We start from the raw sequence: 16096 nt of genomic DNA, 5'->3' as shown, positions 1-16096 counted from the left end.
TGTACAGTCCCTGACAAAAGTCTTGTCGTTTATCCATTTTGCAGGAACAATAGCTAATAACTAAAGATGCACCGATACCGATACTAGTATCGACAGGGGGCGCTGATCCGGCCCGAAATGGTGGTATCGGTATCGGCGAGTACCAACAAAGACGGCGCCGATACCATTTACCGGTCCATTATTATAACATTTGACCACAGCCTTTTTCTCCTCCTGGCGCTCACTACACTCTGTCTCTGTGTTGTCTGATGACACGTGAACACCAAGCAGCTATCGCTATTGGCCTGCTCTAGACCAATGAGAGCGGGCCAATAGCCACTCCTGACCAATCAAAAGGGGGCTTTTTCATATGGACGAAAAACAAACCAGGAAATATGGCGGCGGTCGGGAAATATTTCCAAATAGAAATCCCGTCGATTAAAATCAATGGCTGCATGCAAGATTTGCGGCCTGAAAGTTTGGAGATGTGGAGTTAAATCGGCCAGTTTCAATACCTCGAACTTGATAAAACATTTGAAGACGAAACGTGAACGAACACAACGAATTTGAGCCTGCAAGAGCAGGACTGCTATCCAGAGGAAGAAGGCCACTGGACCGGAGCAACAATCTCTGGTCAGTTCACTTCGTCTACTTTACTTTTATTGTCTTTTACTGAAAGAAATGCCGCAGTAATTTGGGAAGTGTTTCCAAAGTAGGGTTGCCACCTTTCAGAAATAGAAATAAGGGACTCCCACCTCCCGAAAAAAAGGAGAGACGGGATGCTGTGGTCAATTATTATTACTTATAATTGTTAGCGTCCGCAAATGCGGAAACAAGGTTGAACCTCGAAGCAGACAACAAGCGGGGGATACATAAAAGGGTTTAATGATTGCAAACAAAAAATAACACGCGATCGCGGGATAGTAGAAATAACAAAAGGAGTCCATGACAGCAGGTCGACGGACAAACTCGAAGGTTAACTAGAAGGTTAACTAAGACGATAGGCAGCGGTTACAAACGAGAGCAGCACACTAACAGAAAAACCCAATGCAGGGGTGTAACAAGCAAATGTAGCGAGATCATTGTGCCAGATGTCAAATAGCGATCAGCAAGGCAAATATCTCGGCAGCCTTCTCTGAGATCACCCGTGCTTAAATGCTGCGTTGATGAGCCTGCATTGGATTCAAGTGCGATGTCAGGAACGCCCCCACTACCAGCCCAGCAACAAAACACAATCTAGCCAGCAGCAGAATGTGACAATAATTTCATGAAAGTTGCACTGTTTGGACTTTGAGAGGTTTAAAAAAGTTTATTCAGTTCATTCAGAGTTTATTATTGAACAAAAAAATGTACCTCAAAGACAAAAACATGTTACTTAACATAAGCGAATTAAGTAGTGGTGCTGTGAGATCCAAATTTAATATTTTGTATGACATCCATGGGCTTCGGCAATGATTCACACAATTTATTGATGAAGTCATCAGGGACATCAAAGAAAGCAGTCTTGCATGCCTCCCAGAGTTCATCAACATTCTTGGGTTTCGTCTTCCATGCTTCCTCTTTCATCCTGTTCATGTCTGGTGACTGGGCTGGCCAGTCCTGGAGGATCTTGATTTTCTTTGCCTTGAGGAACTGTGAGGTAGGGATTGAAGTATGTGATGGAGCACCATCCTGCTGCAGAATTTGTCCCCTTTTTATGGTTAGGAATGTGAGAGGCAGCTAAGATTTGTTGATATTTCAGACTATTTATGTTGCCTTCCACCGTGCAGATCTCTCGCACACTCCCATACTGGATGTAACCCCAGACCATGATTTTGCCACCACCAAACTTCACTGTTTTCTGAATGAATCTCGGATCCATGCGGGCTCCAGTAGGTCTCCTGTAATATTTGCGGCGACTGTGGTGTAATTCAATGGAATATTCATCTGAAAAATCCACCTTTTGCCACAAAACAGTGAAGTTTGGTGGTGGATTTCAAATGGATTGGACATCAGTTGCTGTCAATGGCAGCGAATGAGCAAATTCCAGTTTATTTTTAATGTGTAAAATGTATCTGGCATGTGAGTAAATTAATCCACAAAATTCAACAAGAAACAATTTAAATTTGAGACATGAAAAGCTGATTAATGGAATCCAAGCATCGTGTGCCATTGAAACAGTGTGTCAGTTACAATTTTTTAAAGGATGGGTGGGCGAGTCTTTGGTTGTTCTACTATGAGGAAAACAATGTGATTGTTTGATATGTCACTTAATTTAAAAATATTAATGCTCAACCACCAGGTGTAAAAAAAAAACAACAACAAAAAACATTTTTATAAGAGGCTTGTTTTTTTTTTTTATCCAAACCAAGTGATTTGAATGTAACCAATCAATGTTCCACTTCTGATTAAAGGGAACCTTGGACTTAAAGACTTGTAGGCTCCAACAAGCCACAATTGTTCCCTAACAACCCTGACCCTGACCTAATTTCTTATTAGAAACACATAAAATATTGACATTGATCTAAAAATCTATAATATTTAGTACATGTTTTGACCTATGGAGGGTGCCATGTTTTTATACTTGCAATAGACACTCGGGGTGATGACGTCCTAGATTGTCACTGTCAATCGACGAATACTACCCATGTTTCGCCAAAATGTTTTACATCTGCGAAACGTCTACAACAGGCGAATTTGACACCCAAAGTACTACCTTGCGCTTTCAACTTGTTTTATTTGGGTGCATACAGGCAGAACGTACTAAAGAATGCCTTAAGAAAATACTTAAACGTAGTTATATCAAATAAGGATGATTTAAATATGCTACGTGACAAATGTGGTCAACAGATCAACACTGCTTTAAAGCTACCACAAGAAAACACAATGTTAAAAGTAAAAAGTAAAAGTGTTTTTGAGGCCGCGTACAAGGAATTTGCAGTAACCCCGTGTTCTGCAATTCCTTCTACGTGGCGAGACGTCCAACCAGGCCCGGAGTGACTAATAGGGAGCTTCTGGACGATTCCCGATTGTTTTTTCCCAGACGCATCCTCACGTGTGCAGACGAAAAATACAGCAGTCAGCTCTGCCCCCTAATTGTAGTCTGTACTGAGCCAAATTAGCTGCTATCTCGGTGCTCGGATTGATAAAAAGAGCAAGGGTGGCGCTGAAAAAAATAATTAAAAAGAGAAAAGCACTCGTGAAAGAATCTGCAAAATGCGCAAAAATAGCTAATTTTTTTCATGCAGCGACCTCGCTGCCTCAAACTACAGAGGATTACAACGAAAGTGGTAAGGCCAGATGGCGAATAAAATACAACTTGCACCGTGTGATACGACAATATGTAATTGTGGAAACTTTGGCTTCTTGTAGCACCTCACAAGGGATATGTGGCAGCAAGCATTAGCCATAATGAACACACCACAGGTGCAGAACTGGAAGGTAGGATTGCAATGTTGTTCAGTGATTGAAAATTAGAATTAATATAATCAATTACGTGGCGTTTTTAAAGTGCCATAAAGCTGACTTGAATTGATCAGAATGCATTGTTATGTTCAAAATTGACTATTTCTTTAATATGTGATTTAATGTCAGTGGCAGTGGAAGTGGTGAGGATGGGATTGCTGCCATTGATGCTGTCAGTGTTGAAAAAACAGGCGAGGCATTGTAACAGTGTGAACAAGCAAGCTTCAATTCTAATATGGTCACATTTTATGCCCAAATGATAATAGTGGCTCATTTATTTATCAAAAATTAGATTGCAATCAAACTATACATTTGAAAGTGATAGATGTTAGATGCAATTGACCTGTATATTTTACATATGCATACACATTTATATTACATATTATACACATTTTATATACACAGAATTACAGTACACGGCTTTAGAGAACACTGAACTTAACACGTGTATGTATAATAACATTATTTTAAATGAGTGGGACGGTCTGAGGCATGAAATTCCAGGGCCGAAAATGAGTCCCACTCCGGCCCTGCGTCCAACACATGCCCTCATCGGTTAAAAGCGGCGAGTACTTCTATTTGTGTTTTTATTGAGTCTTTTATTACCTTTTCATTGCCTCAAAATACGTTTTGCATGTGTTTCCCTCTCATACTTTTAACTCATTCACTCCCAGCCATTTTCACCGGAGCAAGGCCCTTCGCTCCCGGGCGTTTTGCTGGATTTTGACTGATTTTGCAAGGCCCACAGAAAATTCTGTTGTATTGCTATATAAACATGGAACCCACCAAAAGAAAGATTAGACTCTCTTCTTTCATAAGAAAAAAAGTTAGTTCATATCTTTTTCCATTCTTTAGAAACCAACATTAGAAAATTGCTTAGTTTGAGCAATTTTCCAATTTCTGATGAAAAAACAGAGAAATTGAGCTTTTTGTAAAAACATACATTTCAAACATAACTTTGACTTTAACACAGCTATTTTTCGCTTTTGTGACAACCCAAACCTCTGAATAATGTTTTTGTTCTACGAAATAACATAAGCAATAAGACAAATAGAGCTTTTGATTGCAAATTAACAATTTATTTACACATAACTACACTATTGAACTGTTGAACTATTTGCCCACATGTCAACGGGGAAAGCTCTCAGCTGCTCCCGGTTGAATGAGGTGGCTCCCAGTAATCTGATGAGTCCGGATCAAGATCGGTCCCACTTTTTTCATCATCTTCATCATATTCATCGTTGGTTTCAAACCCGGGCTCAGGAGTAACGCAACGTGAGCTCCGCAGAAGGCGTGTGGAACCTGACGCTGTTGTAGCCGTCACCGTCTGTCTCATCAAGATAGATTTTTTTTTTTATCCTTCTTTGACTATGGTTTCGTTTTCTTTTCAAACCACTCCTCCAGTTTGCCTTTTTTTTCGATCGTTCTCCACATTTTTCTCAAATTCTCACGCGTCTACACAAGATCCCTCCAACTTCCGTTTCCTGACTATTTTTCTTCACTTCCTTTCTTGGCCCGAGATGAGTTCTTACAAAATGCGCTACTGCCCTCCAGTGGCCAGTATTATTGCTTTAAAATGAGTTTTGAGCATTGTGCATTGCAGTTTAGGTGCAACAAAACCTAGAGATGCTCTTGTAAAAAAAAAAAAAAAAAAAAAAAAAAGGTAACAGACGTATGAATAGGTTTTTGGGACACTGAAACAATTAAAAATAGAACGTATTTGTACATTTTTGGGAGCAAATGAGTAAAGCATTGTGTTTTCTTGTGGTAGCTTTAAAGCAGATTGTTGATCTGTTGACCACATTAGTCACGCAGCATATTTAAACGACTCTTATTTGAAATTCTAACATTTAAGTATTTTCTTAAGCTATCTTTAGTATGTTCTGTCTGCATTAGAGCAGGGCGGTAAACCGAAAATTGACCATCACCGAAATTCTTCACGATGACCGACGTAATTTTGACCATGTCGGTAAATTCGGTAATTTAATAAAACAAGAAAATACAGTCTTTTCATTCCTCTTTGGCGCTGTGTTGTTCGGCTATGTTCATTCCCCTTTAAGAAAGCAGACAGTGTGCTTACGTATGGAGTCACGTGGTTTTCAGGAAGCCAAACAAACAGAAGCCCGGTAGGCTAACGCTAGCAGCTAACGCCACAAGTAAACGGGATGGAGTCGGGCTTAAGTTAGCTTCGCCAAACTTTCACCCGACATTAAGTAAACTCTTGGCGGGTTCCAGACGGACTTTCACCCGCTGTCCTCCCTGGTTCTCACGATATCAGGAGAGGATGCTTTCAATGCTTTGTTCTGGTAGCCAAGCCACAGGCTAACGCTAGCGGCTAACAGCGGCTACAAATGAACGTGAAAGAGTCGGATAGCGGCTCTAACCTTGTCGAAACGGCTGAAATTAATGAGTGGACTGGGAACGGATTTCATGTAGCGTTATTTGGCATCTCTGTTTGATTTCTCTGAAAGGTTTCATGATGGTAAAGCACTCAGCATAAAGTACAATCCAATAGTGAAGCCTATATATAATACGACAGTTTAATGGCCACAGCTATTTTTCTGTATGTGTTTACTTTATTCTGCCATAATAAAACCTTAAATGTTTCATTGGCATCAGAGCAATTCAGCCTTAATCTGGTTGTGTTTGTGTAGGGGGGTGCATGTATTAAAAATGTTTCGGGGGAAAAAAAAAAACAAAAAAAAAAAACCTTGACGTAAACACTTGTTTTGAATAATTATTTCACAGCAGCCATTACCAATAAGTTGTCTGAAGTGTACTGTTAAAGCTACAAGTCATTTGGGTTAGAATAATATGTTTGCACAGTCGTCATGTTGATTTGTGTAATGTACATTTTTCAAGTCATGCAAGCTGTTATAAATTTTCACACTAGAATTCTTATTGTTTACAAGATTTCTTTTAAATACTTAATGTTTAGACTGCATTTGCGATTTTTAAATTGGAAGCTGGATGAATAAATTTAATGAGAAACGGTTAATTTGTATTCCATGCATTGATTCAAATTTTCAAATTATATAACAGTTCGCTTGGGCGAATTTATCGTCATTTATCGTTATCGAGGTAAATATGCTCAATTTATCGTGATACGTACTTAAGGCCATATCGCCCAGCCCTAGTCTGTATGCTTCGAAACAAAACAAGCTGAAAAAAGCGGTGTAGCACATTTTGGCAGAACACCGTTTTTTTTTCTTCCTATTTTCATCTCATCCCATCGTACCTGTTCATTTTGCTTTTGCTGCTCATTTTGTGAAACATCGACAGTGCTGTCTTGCTCATTAATGTTCCTCTCGGGTTCAAATTGAAAGGGTTGAACAGATTACTAATATAGCACTAACATACTATGGAAGCCCGTTAGCTTAACCACGTGACGTTACCGCCCTGCGACGTCAACAACAATGGCGACCTACTAGTTAAACTAATTATACAAATTGTATGAAAACAAAAACATCAAGAGGGGTTTCAATATTAATTTATTTTAACTCATAATAACATTTATCTTTTAAGAACTACAAGTCTTACAATCCAGACCCACTTGGCAACAAACACTCTAAGTGGGTCTGGCATGCCACGAAAGATGCGCATGCCGAAAACCACCTTATACCCACTGTGAAGTATGGGGGTGGGTCAGTGATGCTGTGGAGCTGTTTCGCTTCTAAAGGCCCTGGGAACCTTGTTAGGGTGCATGGCATCATGAATGCTTTGAAATACCAGGACATTTTACATCAGAATCTGTTGCCCTCTGCCCGAAAGCTGAAGATGGGTTGTCACTGGGTCTTTCAGCAAGACAATGACCCTAAACATATGGCCAAATCTACACAGAAATGGTTCACCAGACACAAATTCAAGCTCCTCCCATGGCCATCTCAGTCCCCAGACCTTGTTTTGTTAGCAAAAGGGGGTTGTACAAAGTATTATCACCAGGGGGGCTAATAATTGTGACACACATTATTTGATGTCAAATAATTTTTTCTTTATGTGGGGTTTTTTCCCCACTGAATGAATGCACTTGTATTGAAGGTTGGATTTTTCTCTTTTTTTCCATTAAGGTCCCATATTGTTTGAATTAGAAAAATATATATATATTAGAAGCTAAAAACCATATTTTTCAGGGGTGCCAATAATCATGGAGGGCACTGTAAATATTGACAGATTATTTTACAATTAAATATACTGTACAGAAAGTAATTTTGGAACATTTTTGGTTTGTGGTGTGCCGCGACCTTTTTTTTCAAAGTAAAAACGTGCCGTGACACAGAATAGGTTGAAAAACACTGGTGTAAGTGAGCAGCTTCAGCGGATTTGAGTGGACTCACTCAATGAAGCGCTGAATAAAGCTAAGCATTTTTCTGCTATATTGTTGTTTAAAAATAATTTGGTGGGACAGTAACATGTTGAAAACTTATCATACTTATTACATTTGAAGTGCTTAAAAAACATTTTTCAAAATGTATATACAAATATAAAAGTTTTTTTTTAAGTGAAAAAACAATGTACTCTGTGTATCTTTTTTTCAATACTAAATCTGAATAAATACATTGAACAAACACAAAAATAAATAAATAAATTTTTTTGTTTGTTTTTTTTTGGGTGAGGGGAGCGGGGTGGGGCACTCCTTTGCGGTTTTTCACTTATCGCGGCGGGTTCTGGTCCCCATTAACCATGAAAAACGAGGGATCACTGTATTTAAATTATTGCATGCTACTTATGGCGAGAGAGGTCCAATTAATTTAAACCAGAAGAATTGCAGCGAATGCTCGTTTCAGGGCCATTGACGGCAGTAGATGTCCAATCCATTTTTAACTGGGAGGGGCGACTGAACGAACATTCCGTCTACTGCTATTAATGTCAGTAAATGACTGCCCTGTAAGGGTTTTTTTTGGGGGGTGGGGGTGTTTAAAAGAAAAAGTTATGTAAATTGCAAATTTTTTAACCTCTGATTATGGGTGAAAAAAACATTTTTACGAGCGCAGCCATTTTGTGACAACAGTAATACCCATGAGCATACGCATTAATAGCGACTCGAACACAGGTGCATGTGATGATGGGTATTAGAGACATCACAATGAAGGGCGGGCTATCTGGAATACTCGCATTTGATTGGCTTAAAAAGTCCTGACATTGATTAAAAGAGAAAAATGAAATCCTTTCCACTGTGATGGACATTATAAATAAAGATGTCCCGATCGATCGGCATCAAATCATTTTCAAAGTATCGGAATCGGCAAAAAAATATCGGACATGCCTTTTTAAATTTTTTTTTTTTTTTAATTAAATCGTTTTCTAATTGTATTTAAGGTTACAGACAAAGTGTCTTACACTCATCCAGAGTCTTAATCACATTAAAATATTTAACGCAATTAACGCATGCGCTGCACGACCCACTCACGCGTTCAATCTATAATGGTGCCGTTTTACCTATATATAGAGCTAAAAGGTAGCGTAAAATGAGTACAGTGAATTTTGGCAGTCTTTGGAGCCTTTTTTTAATAGACTAATGCCTTACAATCCCTCTCTCAATAATTAGAAATATCGTGGGAAGCAATGTGGGGAAGAAAGGTAGTAGTTATCTTTTTCTTAACACCCTATGTTATTTCCCAACGCAGAGAAGATACATCAATTGGCGCCACTACGCACAGTCATGGTTGCACTTCCCATCATGCATTTGGGCAGAACAGTTAAATGGCTACAGTATCATTTACTGAAAGCTCAACAAATACACTACAGTTGTGGTCAAAAGTTTAGAGTGCTGCTCGAAAGTTTGTGAACCCCACAGCGATGGTCAGATTTTTTGTAAAAAAAACTAAAATAACCTTATTAAATGTTAAGTTATACCCAAATCCACAATACTGACATTCCAAATAATGGACTGAAACAAAAGAAATAGTTATATTGTCATTCTTTATTTAACAAAAGTGGTTGATTTAAGAAAAACTCAGATATCATGTGTGCAAAAGTATGTGAACCCCTTCAGTTAATAGGATATTGCGCCTCCTTTTGCAGAGATTACCTCAACCAAACGGTTTCTGTAGTGACTAATCATCCTCTCACATCTACTTTGGGGGATTTTTGCCCATTCTTCCTTGCAGAACGCAGTCAGTTGAGAGAGGTTTGATGGGCGTCTGGCATGAACTGCTCGCTTCAGGTCCCGCCACAGCATTTCAATGGGATTTAGGTCAGGACTTTGACTGGGCCAGTCCAGAACACGAATCTTCTTCTTTTTCAGCCATTCCTTGGTTGTATTGCTGGAATGCTTTGGATCATTATCATGTTGCATGATCCACCTTCTGCCAAGCTTTAACTTCAAAACAGATGGCGTCAGGTTATGTTCTAGGATTTGACAATATTCCTCAGAATTCATGATTCCCTGGACTATGTGGAGTTGTCCAGGTCCTGAGGATGAAAAGCAAGCCCAGATCTTGACATTCCCACCTCCATGCTTCACTGTTGGGAGAAGGTTCTTTTGGTGGTATGCAGTGTTGACTTTTCGCCAGACATGGCGGTTTTGGTTGTGACCAAACAGTTCAATTTTGCACCTACATCAGTTGATGAAAACTCTTTTTAATTTAGTCTCGACAACACAACTGTTAAAAAAACAAAAAAAAAACTACTGAATTGATTGATTAGGAAATCAGGTTGAAATAATAGAAAATTCCAAAATGTTGAGGGGGTTCACAAACTTTTGAGCAGCACTGTACATACACTTGTGAAGAACATAATGTCATGGCTCTCTTGAGTTTCCAGTTATTTCTACAACTCTGATTTTTCTCCAATAGAGTGATTGGAACAGGTACTTCTTTGTCACAAAAAACATTCTTGAAGTTTGGTTCTTTTATGACTTTATTATGGGTTAACAGAAAAAGTGATCAAATCTGCTGGGTCAAAAATATACATACATGGATCTGAAAAAGCGAATCATTGAAATGAACATGTCAGGAAAGTCACTTGGAGCCATTTCAAAGCAGCTGCAGGTCCCAAGAGCAACAGTGCAAACAATTGTTTGTAAGTATAAAGTGCATGGCACTGTTTTGTCACTGCCACGATCAGGAAGAAAACGCAAGCTATCACCTGCTGCTGAGAGAAAATTGGTCAGGAGGGTGAAGATTCAACCGAGAATCACCAAAAAGCAGATCTGCCAAGAATTAGAAGCTGCTGGAACACAGGTGTCAGTGTCCACAGTCAAGCGTGTTTTGCATCTCCATGGACTGAGAGGCTGCCGTGCAAGAAGGAAGCCTTTGCTCCAAAAGCGGCACCTTAAGGCTCGACTGAAGTTTCCTGCTGATCACATGGACAAAGATAAGACCTTCTGGAGGAAAGTTCTGTGGTCAAACGAAACAAAAATCGAGCTGTTTGGCCACAATGCCCAGCAATATGTTTGGAGGAGAAAAGGTGAAGTCTTTAACCCCAAGTACACCATGCCTACCGTCAAGCACGGTGGTGGTAGTATTATGCTGTGGGGCTGTTTTGCTGCCAACGGAACTGGTGCTTTACAGAGAGTAAATGGGATAATGAAGAAGGAGGATTACCTTCAAATTCTTCAAGATAACCTAACGTCATCAGCCCGAAGATTGGGTCTTGGGCGCAGTTGTGTGTTCCAACAGGACAATGACCCCAAACACACATCAAAAGTGGTAAAGGAATGGCTAAATCAGGCTAGAATTAAGGTTTTCGAATGGCCTTACCAAAGTCCTGACTTAAACCCCATTCAGAACTTGTGGACAATGCTGAAGAAACAAGTCCATGTCAGAAAGCCATCAAATTTAACTGAACTGCAATGTTACGTGCCAAAGGCGGCTCGCGAAGAGCGTAACATAAAACAAGCCACATAATTATTCGAGTGGACACAAATTTATTTACAGAACAATCAAACTCGCAGTGAATATATACAGAATGCCAACGAAGCGTGACTTCAGGGTAAGCCCAGGCCAAAACAACAAACAAAAGGAACTACACTTAAACCTCACCCGCTAACTAAACCCTGATCACGTAAAAGGAACAAAGAAAAGACAGCGTCTAACCTAACTTCCTACTCTATACAAAACAGGAGAAAACGGGCTGAACAGAAATGGCGACTTACCCTTACTTGCTTCAGTGCTCTTATTTACAGTGGTGAACAAAAACGATCCAATAATGAATAAACACAAAAAGACCTCACCGAAAAAAGCGGGAGTGTATCAAAGTAGCGATCAAATGCAAACAAGAGTGAATGGCGAGCAAATAGCTGGCGAGGAGGACCGCGACAGAATGCTATCAAATGCGACCTCCGAGAACGTTGACAGCAGCAGGTTTAAGAAGCTTGGCGCCTTTTTCCGTGGCCAATCAGCGTCGGTGACATCGTCGGTCCATCCTGCGTCGATCAGCTGTCGTCACAGTGGGAGGGGAAGCAGCCAGCTGGTGGAAGTGACGATCAGCTGACTGGAAGAATCTCAGAAAATTAACTATTAAACGGCCAGGGCCGTCACATGCACCAATTCTGTCAAGAGGAGTGGTCAAAGATTCAACCAGAAGCTTGTGGATGGCCACCAAAAGCACCTTATTGAAGTGCAAATGGCCAAGGGACATGTTACCAAATATTAGCGCTGCTGTATGTATATTTTTGACCCAGCAGATTTGGTCACTTTTTTCTGTTCACCCCATATAATAAAGTCATAAAAGAACCAAACTTCATGAATGTTTTTTGTGACAAAGAAGTATCTGTTCCAATCACTCTATCAGAGAAAAATCAGAGTTGTAGAAACTCAAGAGAGCCATGACATTATGTTCTTCACAAGTGTATGTAAACTTTTGACCACAACTGTAGATGGCAATATTTAGTCACAATATACAAAGTCACATTTATCCTTTAAGAATTACAAGTCTTTCTATCAGTGGATCCCTCTCACAGAAAGAATGTTAATAATGTAAATGCCATCTTGAGGATTTATTGTCATAATAAACAAATACAGTACTTATGTACTGTATGTTGAATGTATATATTCGTCCGAGTTTTATTCATTTTTTTTCTTAATGCATTGCCAAAATGTATATGATCGGGAAAAATTATAGGGAATGATTGGAATTGAATCGGGAGCAAAAAAAAAGCAATGGGATCGGGAAATATCGGGATCGGCAGATACTCCAACTAAAACGATCGGGATCGGATTGGGAGCAAAAAAACATGATCGGAACAACCCTAATTATAAAGGTACTCTTTCTCTTTAAGGGGCGGAATTAGTACTTCATTTTTGTTTATAAATATCTACTTCTTACTAATAAACTAGAAACTGTGAGTACTTTTGAAGCCTCTGGATGCCAAAGAGCGAGTGAAAGACAAAAGACGGCGGTAAAAAAAGGTGTGGAAATGGTGCCGACATATGAAAGAAGAAGTGTGGGGACGACGAGCGCAGATGGAGGGGTGGTGAAAGCTAAGGAAGAAAGAAGGGAGCCACAGATGGAGGAGGAGGAGGTTGAGGGAGCGAGGGATGGTGGAGCGAAGAGGGTGCGACACAGGGGGTTAGTGAATACTGCATTAGACCTCCTATCCCTCGGTCCCTCGCTGTCCCTCTCCCTCATTGCCCTTTCACTATTTTTAGACAAAAACTGTGAAGTAGACAGATTCCACTCGGCTTCCCGAGCGCATAGTGACAAGTCTCACCCACTGAGCATTACGGGCTGTACATGCTTGTACATACACACACACACATGCATACAGCCAATGTAGACGATACTTATCAGCTTATGTGCGATCCCGCTCGCTCATTATGCACATATTGCATTCAAAGCTCTCAAGGGCCTGACGAAAAGACACCGAATAGTGATGGCAAGTTGGACGAGGAAACAGTTGTTTGTTGCTCCAAACAAACATGGCCGCCATCTGCCAGTGGCGCAAAGACGTGTGAGAAACATTGTCACAAGCAGACTGGCTGCCATCACACATCAACAGACTGTTGCGTACACACAACCGCGCCTCTTCACTCTACTTTATGTAGAATAATATTACATAATACTCCACGTGGCTTCCCACCGGTCTACTTCAATCAGACAACGACTTGTATTGTGTTTTATTAATGTTTTAATTGGCATGTGGATTGTGTATAGGGAAGCTGACCTAAATGCATAATATGTACACAGTATGTACACTTCATATTCACTCCTCTCATATTAATATTTATGTTTTCAAGGCCCTCACTGATGATTCCACTGACTTGAGTGCATCACTGTCATTACCATGGAGACCCTGACTCACTTATTTTCGTGGCCTGCTCATGTTATACTAGTGCGAGCGTGGGTGCTCATTTCACTGTTCAGAGTTGTTTTCAAGGTGTGTACAGACCTTTAAAAGCCTTGTATGCAACTATTAATAACAGGAGACAACCTCTGAAGCGGATTTTTTTTTTTTTTATCATACAGGTATCAGTCTCTCATGTTGCAGAAGCGCATGCTAGCATCGGTGCTAATTTTACTGTTTACAGTTGTGTGCGATGCAATAAGCGGACGAGAGCTCAATTCTTTTTAAAGCGGCAATGACTGTTGGATGCAAAGTAGGCTTAGCCGATTTCAACTCATTGGCAAAGCGTCCTATCCATTTGAACTGGGAGGATTAGCAGCATTCGTTCATTTGCTGAAAGTCCTTCTAGTTCGAGTGGTTTGGATGTCTAATAGTGAAAAAAAATAATTCAAGTTCAGCAGAAAGTTGAAAAAAAAAGTCACATGATTGGATGTCTCATCGTAAATGGTACTTAAAGAGTTTAAAAAGAGATCGTAGCGCAGTTCAAAAAAAAAAAAAAAAGTTGATTTTGGAAAAAAACAGTTCTAGATATGTTGATGTTTTGTAAGACGTTTATTACGACCATGTTGATGTAAATTGTTAAACTAAACAGAGACAACGACATATACTATGCATTACTAGAAAACCCAGCGTAGGCCAACTCGGCCTTTCCCGAGACAAATACTCCGAATATTCCCAAGCAATGGCCGATTTGGCCTCTTCTCCAAAAAAAACCCCCAGAAGTGCTTTTGAACTAGCAGGTCGTTGTCCGACAGACAGCAACCATTAATATGTAAAAACTAAAGATGCACCGATACCGATACTGGTATCGGCGGGGGCGCCGATTCGGCCCTAAATGGTAGTATCGGTATCGGCGAGTACCAACAAAGACAGCGCCGATACCATTTACCGCTCCATTTCCAGTTTTTTTCTCCTGGCGCTCACTACGCTCTGTCTGTGTTGTGTGATGACACGTGAACACCAAGCAGCTATCGCTATTGGCCTGCTCCAGACCAATGAGAACGGGCCAATAGCCACTCCTAACCAATGAAAAGGCTGCTTTTTCATATGAAGGAAAAATAAACCAGGAGAAATGGCGGCGGTCGGGAAATATTTCAAAATAGAAATCCCATCGATTAGAATCAATGGCTGCATGCAAGATTTGCGGCCTGAAAGTTTCGAGATGTGGAGTTAAATCAGCCAGTTTCAATACCTTGAACCTGATAAGACATTTGAAGACGAAACGTGAACGAACACAACGAGTTTGAGCCTGCAAGAGCAGGACTGCTATCCAGAGGAAAGGGCGCTGGACCGGAGCAACAATCTCTGGTCAGTTCACTACGTCTACTTTACTTTTGTGTTTTACTGAAAGAAATGCCGCAGTAATTTGGGAACTGTTTCCAAAGTAGGGTTGCCACCTTTCAGAAATAGAAGTAAGGGACTCCCCCCTCCCGAAAAAAGGAGGCTAATAGAGAGACGGGATGCTGTGGTCAATTATTAATACTTATAATTGTTAGCGTCCGCAAATGCGGAAACAAGGTTGGACCTCGAAGCGGACAACAAGCAGATGATACGTACATGGGTTTAATGATTGCAAACAAAAAATAACATGCGATCGCAGGATAGTAGAAATAACAAAAGGAGTCCGTGACAGCAGGTCGACGGAGCTCAATACTACAAACTCGAAGGTTAACTAAGACGATAGGCAGCCATTCAAAAAGCCAAAATAAAAACACTCAAATACCTGCACAGGGTAGAGGTTACAAACGAGTGCAGCACACTAACAGAAAAAAACCCAATGCAGGGGCATAACAAGCAAATGTAGCGAGACTATAGTGCGAGATGGCGATCAGCAAGGCAAATATCTCGGCAGCATTGGATTCAGGTGCGACGTCAGGAACGCCCCCACTAACAGCCCAACAACAAAACACAATCTAACCAGCAGCAGAATGTGACAATAACTTCATGAAAGTTGCACTGTTAGGCCTTTGAGAGGTTTAAAAAAGTTTACTCAGTTCATTCAGAGTTTATTATTATGAATTTATTTTTACTTTCTTACTGTTGGGCTAGTATTATACTTTGTACTAGTCTTTCTCCTATTTTGCAAAGGTAAGCAACAGCCTGACAAAGCCTTGATAGCAATGATTTCACATCCAATTATGTAGCTCTATACATATATATATAAAACGGGGTGGTATCGGTATCGGCTGATACTGCACAGCCAGGTATCGGTATCGGGGCCAAAAAATGATATCGGTGCAACACTAGTAAAAACAACCACTAGACATACATCCTGTTGGTTTGCGGCCCAAACGTTTGTGTCAGTTCAAGTCAAGCTACATTTATTTAATTACATTTATTTATGACAATTGACACTTTTTACATTTATTTAACTCACTTCTCCTATAC

At 40.2% G+C, this 16096-nt stretch overlaps 1 protein-coding gene across 2 annotated transcripts in view; it reads right to left on the bottom strand.

Moving 5' to 3' along the window:
• cacng6b (calcium channel, voltage-dependent, gamma subunit 6b) overlaps nt 1-16096 on the bottom strand; it is a 44974-nt gene that overhangs the window by 12259 nt on the left and 16619 nt on the right. The window lies entirely within an intron of this gene.

The sequence above is a fragment of the Corythoichthys intestinalis genome, chromosome 4 (genome assembly GCF_030265065.1).
Source record: "Corythoichthys intestinalis isolate RoL2023-P3 chromosome 4, ASM3026506v1, whole genome shotgun sequence".
Lineage (NCBI taxonomy): Eukaryota > Metazoa > Chordata > Actinopteri > Syngnathiformes > Syngnathidae > Corythoichthys > Corythoichthys intestinalis.
The sequence above is the reverse complement of the archived record's forward strand: the minus strand, read 5'-3'. Positions and strand labels throughout refer to the sequence as shown.